This window comes from Juglans microcarpa x Juglans regia, chromosome 5D (assembly GCF_004785595.1).
Source record: "Juglans microcarpa x Juglans regia isolate MS1-56 chromosome 5D, Jm3101_v1.0, whole genome shotgun sequence".
NCBI lineage: Eukaryota > Viridiplantae > Streptophyta > Magnoliopsida > Fagales > Juglandaceae > Juglans > Juglans microcarpa x Juglans regia.
The window spans coordinates 21,762,739-21,782,757 of NC_054602.1; the positions used below are offsets into that span (position 1 = coordinate 21,762,739).

At 31.9% G+C, this 20,019-nt stretch overlaps 1 long non-coding RNA gene across 1 annotated transcript; it reads left to right on the plus strand.

The window, feature by feature from the left end:
• Nucleotides 1-782: 782 nt before the first annotated feature.
• LOC121265966 lies at nucleotides 783-19,177 on the plus strand. Its single transcript, XR_005940715.1, has 3 exons — nucleotides 783-793; nucleotides 13,755-13,758; nucleotides 18,710-19,177. It is a non-coding gene; the product is annotated as an uncharacterized LOC121265966 (long non-coding RNA).
• The last annotated feature ends 842 nt before the right edge of the window (nucleotides 19,178-20,019 follow it).

The following is a 20,019-nucleotide window of genomic DNA, read 5'->3' on the forward strand; positions in this document are numbered from 1 at the left end:
CTTGAAAGTCAAACTTTATGCTATGGCCTATATACCTGAAAAAGTACTTCCCTCCAAGCACCAAGTCATAGGCCTATATGTCCATTTTGTATTGCTCATCTATTTCCATAATGAATAAGGCAATGATTTTTTCTTACAAGGACAATTAGAACTTAGACCCATGCATGAGTGTTCATCTCTTTCCATAATGACTTTTGAACACTCAACTTTTTCTATAAGGATCGACATGTGTGCATGGCAAGAGGAAACCTTTGTCTGTTTGGGCAATAGGTTCAACTAGTTTTAGTCAATTCAAAGGCATAGACTGCCCCTTTCTTGGTACATTATATGAGGAGATGTATATTGTTACCAACTATTTAAGAGATCAGATTTAACACCTCACAGTGCAGAGAATCAAATTCTTGAGTGATCTTTCTTAAGAGTTGTGCATCTAAAGTAAGAACACATACAAGAAAAGATCTACCTTAATCCCAACAAAATGAATTAGTGAAGTCACAAAACTCACGAACTCGGTATACTCAGAAAACCTGTACCTTGCACATGATAGCAACATAAAGATTTTGGAAGAAGAAAATAAACAACCCCCCCTTTTTTATTTATATATTATTTTATACATTTTTTTTATTATCCTTTTTTCTTTTTTTTTTATAAAGAAAATTAAAGCGAAATTCAGGGCATGTAACACACACCAATGACCTTCCTTAGAAATTTGAACCTTAGACCATCTAGAGGTTTAGTAAACAAATCTGCCAGTTGGTGTTCGGTATCAATATGTTCTAATGAGACTACTTTTGTTTCAACCAAGTCTCGTATGAAATGATGCCTTATATCTATGTGCTTGGTTCGTGAGTGTTGCACAGGGTTCTTTGAGATACTGATTACACTTGTATTGTCGCAATAGATGGTCATAGTATCTTGGGAGAACCCATAGTCCTCAAGCATCCTTTTCATCCAAAGAAGCGAGTTCAACAACTGTCAGTCGCAATGTACTCGGCTTCAGCAGTGGATAGGGAGATAGAATTTTGCTTCTTACTCATCCATGCTATCAGATTGCTGCTGACATAAAAAAACCACCAGTTGTGCTTTTTCTGTCGTTAGCATTCCTAGCCCAATCAGCATCATAATAGCCAACCAGACTTAGATTTGAATCTCTGGAATACCAAATGCCATAGTCAACAATAACACTCAGGTATGTCAGTATTCTTTTTACTGCTGTGAAATGTAATTCTTTAGGATTTGCCTGAAATCGTGCACATACACCTACATTGAAAGCAATATCAGGTCTGCTAGTAGTAATGTAAAGAAGACTTCCTATCATGCTTCTATATAGAGTAGGATCAATGCTCTTATCTATAGAATCTGAGCATATTTTAATTGAGGTGCTCATCGAAGTACGAGCATGTGTCTTCTCTTCCATACCAAATTTCTTAACAAGATCTTTAGCATATTTAGATTGTGAAATAAAAATTCCTTCTTTAGTTTGTTTAATTTGAATTCCAAGAAAGAAATTTAATTCCCCAATCATACTCACTTCAAACTCATTTTTCATTTCGTCGGAAAACTCATGTGAAAATTTATCAAGAGTAGATCCGAACATAATATCGTATATATATATCTGAGCTACTAGCAGATACTTATCAGATTTTTTTAAAAACAATGTTCTATCAGCTGGACCTCTTACAAAGTCATTATCAAGCAAGTATTTTGTGAGTCTTTCATACCATGCTCGAGGTGCTTGCTTTAATCCATAAAGTGTTTTCTTCTACCTGTAAACATGGTCAGGAAACAATTGATTAGATGATCTATTTGGTTGTTTTACATATACTTCTTCATTAAGTATGCCATTTAAAAAAGCACTTTTAACATCCATTTAGTAAAATTTAAAATTTAAATGGCTTGCAATTTCTAGTAGTATGCAAACGGATTCCAAACGAGCTATTGGTGCAAAGGTCTGATCAAAATCAATTCCTTCAACTTGGGTGTATCCTTGTACTACTAGTCTGGCCTTGTTTTGAACAATGGTTCCATGTTCATCTGACTTATTCTTGAATATCCACTTTGCTCCAATTATGTTGTAATCTTTAGATCTTGGAACTAGTTCCCATACTTGATTTCGTGTGAATTGGTGTAATTCCTCGTGCATGGCTTTGACCTAGTTTTCATCTTGTAAGGCTTCTTTTACCTTTTTAGGTTCAACCTAAGATAAATAGCACACATATGAGATTTGATTTAAAACATGTCTTCTTAATCTCATACCTTCATCCAATTCTCCATGGATGTCCTCCTTAGGATGATTGTGGCTGATCCTTGTAGAAGGTTCTTTTTCCTGGGGTAAAGTTGAGAATGGTGTCGCGGGCTTCGCTGGATCTGAGTCTTCTAGATCGATAGAGTCTTCTTTAGTTTTCTGATAAGGTTGTTAAGTTCCTCCTCTGTTGTTTCCTTAGAGTCGTCATCCACAACTACATTGATTGACTCCATAACTATTTTAGTTCGTAGATTGTACACTCTGTATGCTATGCGATCTTATGAATACCCAAGAAATATTCCTTTATTACTCTTGCTGTCAAATTTGTGGGCATTTTCTCTGTCTCTTAGAATGTAGCATGTACTCCCAAACACTTTAAAATATTTTACCGTAGGTTTCTTTTCATTCCATAACTCATATGGAGTGAGTTTGGTGCCTGGACGAAAAACTACACAGTTCAAGATATGTCTAGCAGTGTTGATAGCTTCTCCCCAGAAGTATAATGCCATTTTTTTTTTAGCATGGTGCGAGCCATCTCTTTTATTGCTTTATTTTTCCTCTCGACAATCTCGTTCTGTTGTGGAGTGATTAGTGCTGAGAATTCTTGTTGTATTCTACGTTCATCACAAAAAAATAAGAAATTAATATTTTCAAATTATTTCCCATGATCACTACGAATACAGGAGATAGAAAAATTCTTCTCTGTTTGTAATTGTCTGAACAGTTTCTTTGCAAGATCGAAAGTTTATGTTTTGTCTCTTAACAATGTGATCCATGTATATCTAGAGTAGTCATCCACGATGACCATTATGTACTTCTTTCCACCGAGACTCTCAGTTTGAGTAGGACCCATCAAATCCATGTGTAACAACTCAAGTGGGCTAGAAGTCAGAATATCAACTATCTTCTTGTGTTGTACCTTGGTCTGCTTCCCTTCCAACAGGTTCCGCATACCATTTTCTTGTTTTTAAAAATTTTTGGTAGTCCACGTACAACTTCTTTCTTAAATATTTTTTGCATATCCCTATAGTTGATATGTCCTAGACAGTAGTGCCACAACTCAGATTCATCTAGCTCTACTTTGTGACATTGCATTGTTTTCATTAAAGGGACTCCATAGCAGTTTTCAATAGTCCTGGTGCCCTTTAAGATCTATTTTCCATCTTTATTGTAGACTTTGCATTCATCTTTTGAGAACTGCACAGAAAGATGGTAAACCAGGGATATCTACACTTCCTTTTCCTTCTACTGTTTCTGAACTTACATCTCCAAACGTTACAGATTCTCCACTGATTGTCTCAATCTTTTTAAACAACCATTTATCTCTTGTCATGTGCCTAGAACAGGCACTGTTAAGATAGCACATGCTAGTGTCCATGGCTCTAAGTCTTGTGTGAGCTACTAGACATGTAGCAACATCAGAGTCAGTGTCATAAACAAACACACTATCGTCAGTATATAGTTTGCTCATGTCATCATAATTAGTAGCAGAAGAAGAAAACGCAATAAAGGCAATTTCATTATTAAAGGATGTATCTGAACTTTTAGATTAAGAATAATCACTTAGAGTAGTATTCAAAACTTTTGCTTTCCTTTTAAAATTTGGACATACAATTTTTATGTGGCCAAAACCAGAACATTCATGATATTGAACTTTTTCTTTAAACTCGATTTTGTCTTTATTCCATTTTTCAAATTCATTCTTTTTAGTGAAAGTCCAATCCTTTTTCCATTTTCCAGAATTCTTTTTATTAAACAAAAATTCTATTAATTTTCTGGCCACAACTGCTAGATCATCATTACATACATCTTCATCATCAGACTGTTTTTCTTACTTAATAAGTTTGAGTGCAATGGACTTACCTTTCTTCTGTTATGGAAGGGTAGATTCATAGGTTTGTAAAGAACCTACCAATTCTTCTATTGGAATTGTGTCTAAATCCTTACTTTTTTCTATGACTGTCACCTTTAGTCGAAACCTTTCAGGTAGAGATCTCAAAATCTTCCTTACAACTCGTGCCTCCTCTACCCTCTCTCCAAGATTGTACTTGGAATTAATAATGTCATTTAGTTTAGCATAAAATTCATTGAAAGTCTCATTTTCTAGCATTTTTATTTCCTCAAACTTTGAGGTTAATATATATAATTTAGAATTTTTCACCATTTTGATTTATTCATGTGTGGTTTCCAAAATGTCCCAAGCATCCTTGGATGTCTCACACATGGAGATTCTCTTGAATTCATCAGGAGATATTGCTATGAAAATGGTTCCAATTACAGCTGCTCGATTGTTATTTGGTCCACTCCTCTGCAGGTGTTGTGGGTCTTATCCATCCTGACTCCACAGTTAGCCTTACTTTCTCATCAAGTGATTTTATAAATGCTCTCATTCTTACCTTCTAGTAGGAGTAGTTATCACCATCGAAATTTGGTGGTGATGATAGTGACGCCATGATCTTAGGGGAACGAATCTCACTCAATTTGAGTGAACCACTCTCTGATGCCAATTGAAATTATTTAAGTACCCCTAATTATATAAGTTCACAATCAACAGAAAATGTTAGCACGGATTAGTAACCAAAATATAATATTAAGAGTATTAACATGATAATTTAGTTACGAATGGAAACCCTTTGAAGAACTCTTCAAAGGTAAAAACCTACAGGGCAACCAAACTCAGGAAAGCCAATTTTATTGATTGAGAGTTTTATAAGTAAAATGTTTACAAAACCATTGTAACTCGACACATTTACCCAAAACACACAACCTGTTTGTCTTCTACCGCAGTAGGTAGTTAGAACTTCTGACACTCTCCAATCTTTGTCTTTCCTATTGGAACCTCCAGTGGTTAAACTTGAACACAGCAACTCTCCCTTGGAATATGCTCTCACTCAATCTCACGAATTGAGTCTTTTCGGAAAACAACTACTCTTGAGTTTTTTCCTCGCACGATCTCTTGAAGTTCTACCCAGATCTTCAAGCTCTGAAAATGCCTGTGAATACGTGTTGTTCAAGCCCTTTGTAAACCCTTAGCCGACTCCTTTTAATAGATAATACAATCATTGATTTGGAGAAGGATTCTGCTAACAGGTTTATCCAGTGTTTCAGTCAGATATGTTGCTAACTGTCTGCGAACATCTTGGACTAGATCACTTCTTCTGTTTCAAGTCTGTTTTAGTTTCTTCAATAAAGTTTGTATACTTATCTATTCAACTGACTCTTTAGACTTGAAGCATACAAAGGACTCTTGTTGACTCTTATCTTATAACATAAATAAGATTTGATAAGAGCTATAATTTAAATACTTATCCTTATCAGATCATTATAGTCCTAGAGTCCAATTAGATTACATTTATTCCTAACAGCATACGCATCTAATTTTAGCCAAGCATAAATTATATTTACATTCTTGAACCTTGAGAGCATTTCCCCTCTTAGAGATCAAAAGAGTGCAAACCGAGTAAGTTTTGGTGAGTTATTGAGTGTTCTTGTGTAAGGCAGTCTAGAGAACTTGGAAGACCACAAATTTTTCTTTTTTTGTTATCTTACCTAGCTTGTCAAGTTTTGTTTCCAAGTGTTGTTACAAAATTTAGTTGAGTTTTGAGAAGGTTATGATGCTTGATGCAAAACCGGGTCAATTAAAAGAAGATTTTGAATGATTGAATGTTTTTAATTGGAAATTTAGCTATGGTATGTCTTAAGCATGATTTTATATGATCTAACATTGTCCTAACATGATTATGGAAGGTTAAATTTGTGATTAGAATCATTTCATGATAGGTTTTAAATCTATCTTGATTTGATTATCAGGCATAAATCGATTTTAAGCATATTGGTGATTAAAGATTTCTTAGTTTTAATTAAGTGTTGGGATGAACTTGGCTACTCAAGAATTAGAATTCATAATGTCCCTAAAGATATTAGTGATCATTAATGATTAAAGAAAATCTCATATGCATGCATTCATAGGAATCATTAGTTTAAAATACACATAGGCATCAACTAGGATGTATGCCACGGGTTGGGATTAATTGAACAAATTTCACTTTGAATTTTAAAAATACAAGGGCATAAATGGTTTTAGAATGTCAAAAATATTAAGTCCATGAAATTTGGTTAAATTTGGAGTTCGTTTGTAATTAGTGAAAATTTATGACTTAAATGACAATTTTTGAAAGTCTAAGGGTATTTTTGTAAATATTTAATTTTTGAAGACTTTGATTTTGAACCTATCCATAAGAGTATTAACCCTAACTTAGTATACACACGATTTACATAGCTACAATGCTAATTTTGAATTTCCTAGAAGTTTGTAAGTTGGCCTCTAACTTACACCTTGATAAATTATTTATGAATTATTGATAAATATTCATTCATATATTTCAATTATTATTGTAAGCATAAAATATCATGTTATATGATATATTGAGTGCATACTTACAGGATATGTGATATTTTCACCATTTTTAGTATATTGCATATAAATGTCATTTTTCACGAAACTTGCTACATATGTACATGTCATGAAAAATATGTTTCAAAATATTGCATGAAAATCATTTTACCAAGACCCCAAAAGCTAGGATAGGGAATTATCCTAGTGAAAGAACTCCTATGTCCACTCTGGAGTGTTTAATAATGGAGTGGCAATTCCCGGGTTGACGAAAAATAGTCAACAGGCTTCGAATAGGTTCTTTTTAAAGAACACCGGAGCGAAATCAACATGATATGACACTTAACGCTAATGGGTGTACACGTTATGATTTTTATGATGTTATATTATTTACTAATGCATTGAGAACGAGTCTATAGACAACGTAGTTTCAACGTAAGTTATACTACGGTCACCGGTAAGTACTCACAGTGTATATAGGGAACTGTGACATTACCACACGTTATCTTGTTAATTAAGATAACGATATAAGTCTTTGATGATGAAAGTTTATGATGAAATTTTTATGAAGAAGTTATGTCTTTTAAAAAATGATGACGAAATTATTTACTGAGTAAAAGCTCGTGTCTCCATATTTTTATGAGATGTTGAGGAATCTGGATGGAGACATCCATACTGATTTTATGCATCTCATGCATTGCATATTTATCATCTTTCATGATTGATTTATTTTTGTGTTAGTTAGTTATTAACTTACTGAGATTTCGAGAAAATCTCATCCTTTTTGGGGACCACTACTCGGAATGATAGAAGTTGTGTCAGGGATCGACCAGGGCGAGATTGATGGAGCACTGGATTCGCATGATTGAAGAGGAGCTGGATCTGGAGAGGAAGTTGGACTTAATTTTGATGTTCATAACCCAAGTCTTTTATGCTTTAGATCGCATGAAGAAAATGATATAACTTTGTATATAAGTCTATGCTACTTTAGTATTTTGAACATGAACGGGAGTATGTAATCTTGTGTTGCATGTCTCGATGCTCTAAGTCTCCGTTCCATCCCAAGCGGGGATTGGGGGCATCACATGGCTCCTCTTAGTGGAATGTTGATTTCACTAGGGCAACCCAAGACTGGAAGTTGGAGGCTATTACAGAGTTCTATGGAGTACTGTATTCTGGAAGTATAACTAAAGATACCATAGATAAGATGACCTGGAGTCATTCCAAGAAAGGTAAATTCAAGGTCAAATCATTTAACAAAGTTTTAACGAGCCAGACATGCCTACATTCCCATGGAAGAGTATTTGGCAAATGAAATCTCATTGAAAAGCAGTTTTTTTTGTTTGGACAAAATTCTCAATTCTCACCACAGATATTGAAGGAAACGTCGGGTAATAGTATTGGACTGGCATTGCATGTGTAAGAAGAATGGTAAATCAGTAGATCATCTGCTTCTACATTGCAAGGTGGTCAAGACCATGTGAGATGATTTTTTTGCATGAACTGGATTATCATGGGTCATGCCTCTTAGATTGGTGTATTTGCTAACAAGATGGAGAAGCCTCCAAGGTAATTCACAAGTTGTAGTAATTTGAAAAATGGTTCATATATGTATGTGTCGGTGTATTTGGCAAGAGCTAAATGATAGAAGTTTCAAAAACCATGAGAGAACAATGGAGGAGTTTCAAGTTTTCTTCTTTAAAACATTGTAATTAGAATCTTTTGGGTCGGGGCCATTGTTTGTAACGGACTAAATATCCATGACTTTTTACTGTCAGTTATAAACTCTAGTTAGGTACTTCTTATATATACTCCTTATGTACTTGAACTTTACCTATTTTTATGAATTGAACTTCTTGGTTACCAATACAAAAAATAATGGGAAGTCGCTACAAACTTTGCCATTCACTTATTAAGAATGCAACTACTCATGAGTCATTATATGCTTACTACGTGGGGCGTAGGTATTACGTCGGCTCCTGCCCAAAGCACATATGTTCCTCCACATTATTGCAAATGTCAAATTATTGAAAAAACTAAGAATTTCTCATATTAAACAAGTGTTAGATTGGATCTTGCTTATTGAGGAGCACTAATTAATTAACAAGTTTTGTGTTTACTTATTTTACATTTTTCTCGTTGTTTGTTATAAATAGGATATGTACTCATTTGGTGTTGCATCTCGATTACGCCTTTTACTTCTCATTTTAGGCCTTCCGTTTTTTTAATAAATCTGGACATGATGTTTGTGACTTCTATGATCTTGATTGTAAACTTATTATATGAAGTTGATGCATATATTTGTTTTTTTAGCTTGTATCTTAAATGTTAAATGGTATTCTTGCTACACTTTATTAGAAGTTGTGGAATGGTTTTGTTTCATGGTATGTATTTAAAAGATTTAAACACATTATTTTGCTACGGCTCTTGTGATTGTGGTTGAAACATATATATTAGTTTCTTAATCTTGAACGTAGAATATGCATAAATATGCACTACAACAACTTTGAGTTTTTGTGTCGCTTTAAAATTTGTGACGGTCAATAAACTGTAACTAAATATAACTTTTAGTGACGGTTGCTTCAAACTATCACTAAAGTTGAAAGACAAATTGACCAACATTCGAATACTAAGAGTTAAACGTCCGAACATTAAAAATATGTTGTCATTTTTTAGATCAATACGTTTGAACGTATATCATTAGACATGCGAACGTAGACAATACATTCGAAAATATAGTTATACCTACGAAGGATTTTGTAGTTTATTCAAACATTAAAATATTTACGTGCGAACTTATTGTTTTAAAATTAAATTTATATTGTCTGGATGAATTACGTTCAAATGTTAATCTAGAGATGCGAACGTTACTGCTATATAGTTTGAATGTAATGTCTTCTCGTGCGAACAATATGCACTAATGTTTGAACGTATATGCTTAAGGTTTGAACGTTTGTATATTGGAATTTAAATTTGTAAATTTAGATATCCAAACAAAAATAAATTTTACAATATTAAATCGGAAATTGTAAATTAAAAGATCGTTAAGAACTGAAATACATAAACACGACATATATTAACTGATATTGATCTTTATAAAAAGATAACAAAAAATAACATGAAATAATAAACACAAAACTAAAAAATGGATAAGTAGAGTTACGGTTACATGTTGTTTAAATATGTATGAAATTCTTTTAACAACATGTTGACCTTTTCTTTTAGGTTATCTAAACAATGGCCTATTGAGGACATAGTGTCCTCTACTGATGCACGAAGAGACTGAATATGTCGGTCGACCTATACAGTAATATTTGACAATCTTCGAGAGTTGAGAGATTAAAGCGAAACTCTCGCTAGGTTTTATAAGTTTAGGGTTTTGTAATTCTTTACATTTCAATCGAGGATCTCTCTAACATTAATACGCTTTTATTTCAGCCTATAGAGATTATACTCTTCGTAAGTAAAGAAAAGTTTGTAAGTTAGTCTCTAACTTACTTTTGAATAATGTAATTATGTTTACATGTAAAATTTGCATTTTGATTGCTCAAATTGGATTATGGAATTGCTACTTGTTACATGCCATAATTCATATCTTATATGTGCATGCTATGCTCAAATGATGCTTGCTAAAGTTGTTGGTTTAAATGTCATGTTCGGAAGTTTTGAGAAATGAAATATGCCTTGTTGAACATTCATATGTTATATCCATGTATATGTTTCCGGCATGTTCTAATTATTTCAAGCTATACACGTGATGCATTCTCTGTATATAGCACATGTACATGACATTGTTGCATGAAAGTTATTCATCGTCACAAGTCACATGTCATATATTTTCAAGTTGTGCATTAAAAAGAATAAAGGTTTTGTCACGACCTAAAATGCTAGAGTAAGAGAATATCCTAGTGGAACTCTTTTGTCCATTATGGAGTGCCTAAATTGGAGTGGTGACCCTTGGGTTGACGATGTACAGTCAACGGATTTTAAATGAATTTCTTTAAAAGGATTCCGAAGTAAAGTTGAGCCTAATGCTAGTGGGTACAACACGTTGAAAATACGGTGAAGAAGATTTGTGAACTGCCGTATCATATTGTAAATGTGGTGAAGGAGAATTGTGAATTGTCGCATCATATGGACTCTGATGTACTCACACCTGATCAAGAGGGTCAATAATATGATGCAGTAACTAGTAGAGAACCCACGTGTTTAGGGGAGCCGTGAGATATCCACCCACATTGTTATATTGAAAAGATTACAAGAGATTAATAAGAAATTAGGCTTTGTTATATGGTTACATTGTTACTTTGATACATAGTTACAAGTTCAGTATTTTTTAAAAGGAGGAATATAGATGGGACAAAAATGTATTTTTGGTCAAAGTACATGATCATGCATTCATGCTCATGGTGTATCATATACATGCTTATATTATCTTTGTGTATGTTTTTTATTTAACTTACTGAGATTTCTTAAAATCTCACTTTGGTAGTTTCCACTACCATTCCCTCCGGAATGGTAGAACTTTTAGCAGGGTCGAGAGTAACTAGTCCGGATGATGATCAATGCTAAGGATGAGCTTGACCCAGAAAAAAGAATGGATTTAGTCATGACTTACTTTGAGATAGCAGAAATTAGAAAGATACTTTAATAATTCGTTTTTGGTTAAAGGCTTTTGAAGACAACATATATTCCATTGATGTGTACTACCTAGGAATTTGATACTCAATTACTATGATGTATAATTAGGTTTATGCCTTATTTGATGAACTTGGAACAAGTATGGTATGATTTAAAGTTATGAATAAAGTTGGGATATTAGTTTATTCTGGTACAAAATTTTATGAAATGACTTATTTCGCTGCGATTACTTCATATTGCTAGAATGCATGTTAGGTGCAGTGCATGATAATCACCATGTACGGGAGTATGTAACTCATTGTTGCATGTCCCGATGCTCCAAGTCATTACCAAATCCCAAGCGGACATCCAGCAAGTTGAGTCGCCAAATCCCAAGCGGGGGGGTGTCATAATTTGAAACTTTAATTTCGGAATATTGGTTTGAATCTCCAACAAAGGCGAATCAAAAGAAATAATTAATTTTTATTTATTTATTTTTCATAGTATATATTGTATTATTATAATACAAAGTCATTATTAAATGACTCAAGATGCAAAAAAGAAACAAAAAAGAAATTTATTTATCGATATAAAGATATATGAAACATATTTATAATAACCAAAGATAAAAGTTTTTCGATTTTAAAAAACTATGTGTGGAGAGATAAAATGTTAAAACCCATTATAAGGCCCAGCCACGGGACCATGTTAGGAGACTAGATAAAGGGATGGGAGTGGGGGACAAGGAAGAACATGGAGCAGGCAGGAGGCAGGGGCTTCAGAGCAGGTCAGAAGGAAAATGGAAAGAGAAAGCATCCTAACACACGCAAAGGGAGGTCCAGTACCATCACTACAGACTAGCATATGCAACAAAGAGATGTATAAAAAACCTTCAACCAGATGACCAAGGGAAGAACTTCATCTTTTTCCTCTTCTTCTTCCTAGGAAAGGAGCACACCAGTGGAATTTTCTTCTCCAACAAATGGATCTCCAGCTTTCTTTGTACAATGAGATGTGAGGGACCATGAGTAGTCATAAACAAATATATTATAATGAAAACTTTCGTCCCAAACCCTCTTGGAGGAAAGTTAATTTTTCAAGAAAATAAAAAATTAATTTTTTTCATGTAGGTCCCATGTTTTATTTATTTTTTTCAAAACGAATACGCAACAGTTACACAATTCATGATTACAAATATATATATATTTTTAATTTCTTTATCTCTATTTTTTTTAATTTTATTAGTATGATTGATAACCTGTTAGTCGTTTGGATGGATATAGACAATTTTAATTTTAATTTTTTAATTTTTTGTATATTTTCCTTTTATTTTGAGCTTGGATGTTATTAGCATATTGTATATTTTTCAAGTTCTTTATTGGTATTGTTTTTTTGAAAATGGGATAAAATGTCATTGGGTTGAAAATTGACTAGAATTTTAAGTTAGGCAACTTGGGCCGAAAAGCTATAGAATTGGCCCATCTGGTACTGGCCGAACCAACTGGATCAAATTGAAATCTACTAGTCCGGTCTAATTCTTATATGTGTTTAGTTTGGTCGGGAAAACCTTGGACCAAACGGGTTCGGTCCTATCCCAAAAATACCCTATAGACCGACCGGACAAAACCGAATTCACCCCTAGTTGTATCTATATTTTTTTTTAACAGAGCGGGCTGGGTTTTATTATCTTCGGGTCTTGGGCCTGGGCTGTAAATGGTCCGAAAATGTCAGTTAATAAAATCTAATTGCCTCTAAATTAACTCTATAGTGATAATTATGAAAATTCAGTTCCTATTTAGAAGTGTTGATGCAATAAAAATCGCTCAACAGGTCAGAAGGGAAGAAAGAGTCATTCCCGGCCCACTGGGCCTCGTTCGGTGTTGTTTGGAGCCCCCGACAGTGTTCCAGTGCAGATGTACGGCTGATGTGCATATGTCTATGGCGGTGAATGAAAAACATAAGTGCAGGAAAATAAAAAGATAAGCACATAGATTTATGTGGTTCAACATAATGCCTCACATAGATTTATGTGGTTCAACATAATGCCTACGTCCACAGACGTTTGAGGGGGAGAAATCTATTATAATATTCTTGTTTACAGTCTCTCATGGTCTCTCATATCTCTCTGTACAATGGTGATGTTGAATGTAAATTTACTGGAGAAAGGCATTCGCTGGAGCTCTCTCTATTCTCTGGTTGAAGGAGAGGTCGAAGAAGAAGAAGAAGGAGAACTGAAGACGAAGAAGAAGGCCACTGGAGAAGGAGAACATTTCCCTCTATTTATCTTAAACCCTTTTCCTACGTGCGTCCCCCTCCCTAACATCTCATGCGCTCTTGTCTCCCATGACCCTTCTGACCCCGCTGGCGTGTTATCCCCCATGACCCTTTTGACCGCTTACCCCTTGACATGTCCCTACTGTCCCCTATTGTCACCTAGCCCTTGCTTTTAGTACTCTCTGCGTGCCTCCTTGCCCCTTGTTTGCTACTGGGCCCAAGGCCAGTATCTTTACTTATACTCCCTCACAAGAAGATTTCAAATTGTTAGGACAATGAGGTTGTTCATGATTGGTCAATAGGATAATGAAACTGCTTATTTGCTTGCTCATTATGCTAGACTAGTAGAAGATACAGTTTAATAGTAACATCAATGTTTAGATTTTATTATGTATAGAGTATTATTAGATGTTGCATTGTAATTGAACTACTTTGTATGTGTTTCATTTTATATTCTTATATATATACTAGTGTTATTGCATTGAAAAATTTTACTCGTCATCCTCATACTACACATCACATTTAATTTTTTAATTTTTAGTTTTTTCTCTTATCAAATATAGTGTGGTGTTAGATGATGAATAGAAGAATTTGATTAGTTTACGAAAAATAAAATAAAAGAAATTAAAAAAAATATATAAAAATTAAAAATAAGTATGATACATGATTTGTAGAGATGATGAGTCGTAAAACTAAGTTGGATTAATGCATGGGTTGCAATTCGTACAGAGGCATAAACTTCCTGCAAGAAAATTCATATAATTAATTTTTAAACGTACGTAAATCAAACCGGCAGCCAGACTGAAAAGTGAAAATTAACAGCTATATTATATATATAAGCGCGTGTGTTTTGAATTTAATAGTTCTAAGAAAGAGCTAATTAAGATCAATCAGTTGGCCATGGAATTATATATTCAAAAGCACCCTCGAAATTTCATTCAACTAACACTATGACCCTCATCCATTACAGTAAAAAAGTCAGGAGCATACTCTCCACTACCATAATTTACAACATTAAGATCTAAAAGTGCAAGATTAGAAACTAACTGTGCATGATAAGAGTTTATAACATGTGCTACTGCAATCCCACTTGTACCAAAACTTGCTCTATGCTTCTCAGCCAAAACCAGATCAGTGATATCAGGGTTTATACAATCAACATCAATAAGCTCACAACTCTGCATAAGTGCTTTCTGTGCTAGCAAATGAGCCACTTGATTTGCATCCCTTTTTACATGTGAAATCTTCCAAGTAATACCAGCCAAGATCAAATACACATCATTCACGAGACATTGCATCATACCATAACTCTGAGCATTCTGTTTCATAGCATTGACAACCTGCAATGAATCCCCTTCAAAGATTACTCTTTGCAGACTCAGCTCCTTACACAACTTGACAGCTGAAATTAACCTTCTGGCTTCTGCTATTTCAGCTTGTGGGCAAAAATGTAATGGTTGCATGTATGAAGCCAGAATATCTCCCTTCGAGTCTCTAACTACTATTCCAACTCCAAGTCTGTTTCCTCTTTCTCTGACAGCAACATCCCAATTTATTTTTATCCAATCTGTCTCTGGAGCTTGCCAATAAACAAAATTTATTTGGGCCATTCTATCATGGTTTCTGGAGTTGAGTTGTTTAGTACATAGTTGCTGAAAATCATTGAACTCCTGTGTTGCTCTCATCATCAGAATGGAAGGGGTTGTGAAGCTATCTTCAAAAATCAACTTGTTCTTTCTCATCCATAACATTCTTGCTATTTTTGCAAATAAGGAGATTTCTGAATTACCTAGTCTCTGAAACATGTGCATAAAAATTTCACCAAACTCTTGATGAGTAAATGCAGCTTTCTAAAACTTCTTACTTCCTAACATCCACACATCCTGTGCAGAAGGGCAATCCCACAGAACATGAGCTGGAGTTTCTTCTACCTGCTAACAGATTGGACAAAAAGGGTCATTTATCACTTTCTTCTTGCACAGATTTTGCTTTGTGGGTAGAGCATCAGTACAAGCACGCCACATAAACATTTTAACAGCATTTTTTGTGTTCATCTGCCAGATTTGCTTCTATAATTCTTTGTGCACTCCTTGTGTTGAACTTTCCCCTTTTTTCTAATCTTTCCTCAGCTTACATAGATGATAAGCACTTCTAACTGTAAGACAACCATTTCTTGTATACCCACGTCTTAGCTAGCTAGATATGATCTGATTATATAATTGATCTGGACAATATCAATATATATATATATAGTAAGGGCAACGTGCGCTGCATGTATGCCCAGTTGATAAATATAAAAAAAAAATTAAAAATAGTATAAAATAGTAAATGACAATGATTCTTAAATGATTTCTTACACTATTAATTTCGTTTCTTAAGAAAGTGCAGTCAGCTCAAAAAATTGTAGTCTTAACTATTATTATTACCATTATTATTGGTCAGTAAATTATTAAAGTAGATCAAGATATAATTAAATAAAAAATTACTGTCTTTATTTATCTTTATTCGATCCATTTTATTGAAAAGTTGGTAAATTAAAAAAAAAAACAATACCCCGAAATTCACTCTAAAATTAAAGAAATGTTTTTAAGTATTGGGTACAGGAGGTGTCTAGTAATCAAACGTAAATGCTTTAAAATAACCCACCGAAGTAACAAGCATGCATCCCTTTTTCTCTTCTCCCGATGCTACAACCCATCAACCCACCTCATTTATTGAACGATGCCTTAGGCTACGTTTGGATAGTGAGAATATCTGAGAAGTGTTGAGAATAGTTATGAAAAGTTATGAGTAGAGATTAAAGTGGGTTTGTGGGTCCCATTGAGAGTATTTTGAGTGTTTGGATGTATGAAGCATATTAAGTTGTTGACTTTTGAATAGATAATTGAAAAAGGTGTGGGTCTCATCAATAATTATTATTTTTTAATGATGATTTTATTTATATATAATAGTGATAACTATTATAGTGATTTTATTTTTTATTTATATATAATAGTAACAAATATTATAGTGATTTTATTTTTTATTTATATTTAATAGTGATAAATATTATAGTGATTTTATTTTATTTTATATATAATAGTAATAAATATTATAGTGATTTTATTTTTTATTTATATTTAATAGTGATAAATACTATAGTGATTTTATTTTTATTTATATATAATAGTGATAAATATTATAGTGATTTATTTTTTATTTATATTTAATAGTGATACATATTATAGTGATTTTATTTTTTATTAATATTTAATAGTGATAAATATTATAGTGATTTTATTTTATTTTATATATAATAGTAACAAATATTATAGTGATTTCATTTTTTATTTATATTTATTTTTTATTTATATATAATAGAAATAAATATTATAGTGATTTTATTTTTTATTTATATTTAATAGTGATAAATATTATAGTGATTTTATTTTTATTTATATATAATAGTAATAAATATTATAGTGATTTCATTTTTTATTTATATTTATATTTTTATTTATATATAATAGTAATAAATATTATAGTGATTTTATTTTTTATTTATATTTAACAGTGATAAATATTATAGTGATTTTATTTTTTATCTATATTTAATAGTGATAAATATTATAGTGATTTTATTTTATTTTGTATATAATAGTAATAATTATTATAGTGATTTTATTTTTATTTATATATAATAGTAATAAATATTATAGTGATTTTATTTTTTATTTATATTTAATAGTGATAAATATTATAGTGATTTTACTTTTTATTTATATTTAATAGTGATAAATATTATAGTGATTTTATTTTTTATTTATATTTAATAGTGATAAATATTATAATGATTTTATTTTTTATTTATATTTAATAGTGATAAATATTATAGTGATTTTATTTTATTTTTATATATATAATAGTGATAAATATTATAGTGATTTTATTTTTTATTTATATTTAATAGTGATATATATTTAGTGATTTTAGTTTTTATTTTTATTTAATAGTGATAAATATTATAGTGATTTTATTTTTTATTTATATTTAATAGTGATAAATATTATAGTGATTTTATTTATTTTTATATATAATAGTGATAAATAATATACTGATTTTATTTTTTATTTATATATAATAGTGATAAATATTATAGTGATTTTATTTTTTATTTTTATTTAATAGTGATAAATATTATAGATTTTTATTTTTATTTATATATAATAGTGATTAATATTATAGTGATTTTTGGAAAGATTTTGATATGAAGATGATTCATTGCTTTTGGCATGTGGAGTATTTCCAATAGTACGAGAATACTTAAAAAGTGTTGAGGTATCTTGGCTATCCAAACTAAGCCTTAAGCATTGGTATTAGACTCCTTAAAATGAGTTAAATTTTTTAAATTTGATAAATTTATGTTTAAAATTATTGCATTAAATTTATTAAATATTAAAATTTAAAATTTTGAACTACAATAGATTTCAATTCATCTTTAAATTTAAAAACTCATTATTCACACTCTATAACTATTATTTTATTTACTTAAATTATTATTTTCCAATTTTGAGCCACAATATATTTAAGTTGGAAAAAAAAAATTTAATTATCAAATTAAATTATTAATTAACATATAATTAGTGTAATTGTAAAGTATGAAAAATATAAATAAAAAATATTATTATTAAAAAAATAATATAATATTATTATTTTGATAAATTCAATGATTAACCAATGTAAAGTTATGGATAGGAAGATTTTGAATTTATGAAAAAATTATATTTTTCATTAAATTTTAAAGATAAAAATAATGAATCATATGCTATGGGTGTTTTTTAATATAAAATCATTGTACTTTAAAATAATTATTAACAAAACCAATTTCCATAAAAAGTCTCGTCTAGTATCTCTTCCAGGCTAGGCCCACAGTCTGTTTAGAGACTCTTTTGATAATTAAAAATACAAAGGGAAAATTTTTCTCCATTCTGCAGTACTTTGCAATAGCAATCGGGTAAAAGCAGTTTTGCACTCTCTTCCTAAGAGACAATTGAGAGTGGTGCATTTTGGTTGGTCCCTTCTAGTCTAGAGAGATATAGTGAACTTTGTGTTTATAATTCATGGAGGACCAAGAAACCAGTGGACATAGTTATTGATCTGAGTTACAGAGACCGAGAATCCCAAAATGATGTCTCGAGTGATCTTGGTTTTGGTCTAACCGCAGTGCCTCCTCGTACTCTTCCGGGTCCTCTTTATTTTCTTCTTCTTCGTGTACTCGAACTCCAAAAAGGTACTTTTTTTCTTCTCTCTCTCTCTCAATGTGCACGGATCCGACTGTGGGAGTGGAATCGAGTCTTGAGCTGTTTCTGATTGCGAAATTGTCCTATGGTTGGATTTGTTAAGATGCTTTTGATGGGTTTTATGTTTACTTTTGTGGAGGACGATGATGACTATAGATAAATGAAAAAGAAAGGGTTATGGCAAATGGAGAAAGAAATCGAGGGAAGGTTGTCGGTTGAGTGAGAGAGAGAGAGAGACGAGAGAAATGATAAAGAGATTTTTGCTGGTTTAAAAGCAAAAGGAAACGGCAAAAATGTAATAATGTATACAAAGCAAGGGTAAAATGGGAAAAAAAGTGTTAGACAAAAACACTGTTCCTCTTGGATTTGCACTTTATATATAAGTAGATAGATATAAACTATATATTTTTGTATTTAAGATTTCAGCAAACAAAATACGCATAATTAAAAAGAAACGCATCCCATCGAAAGAATCACCCCAAAACCAATTTCAATGTTCCAATTTATGTGAGTGGTCAGGTATCATAAGCATCAACAGAAATCAAGATTTCAACGCAAATCCAACCCAAAACTTTATAATCAAACCAGAGATGAATTCTTTGTTGGCTCTAGTTTTAAAAGTTTACAAAATAAAAAAATAAAAAAGCTGATCCTTTTCTGAAAGAATTTCAAAATATCTTCATTATATTTAAAATAATTTTATTTTTAAGGAAAATGTTAAGAATAGATCAATTTAATTTAATTTTTTTTTTTTTTTGTTACAAGCTAATCTAAAATGCAACAAAATTTTGATTTTTTCTTAAAAAATTAAGGTTTTGGCTCTAAAAATTGTTGAAAAGTAAAATACTACATATAAAAAAAAAATCATGGCGCGTATTCTTTTTGAAGTCCTCTCCAAAAAATGTTCTTTGTTGTTATATTTTATCTTTTACCCATGATTTTTCTTCATTTGTTTCTTAAACTTTTTTTTAACATTCTTCTTTGTAATTAGCGTTAACCATATACATAATGTTGATGTTGTAAAAATCGTACAACATGCTGAAAGGAGAGAAAGAGTCATTCCCGACCGACTGGATCGACTGGGTCTTGATTGGTATTTTTTGGCGCCCCAAGTAGTATTCCGACGCAGCTGTACGATGACGGTGTATACATCCATGAAATATAAGTGTAGGGAAAATAAAGAGAGAGTCACAAAGATTTACGTGGTT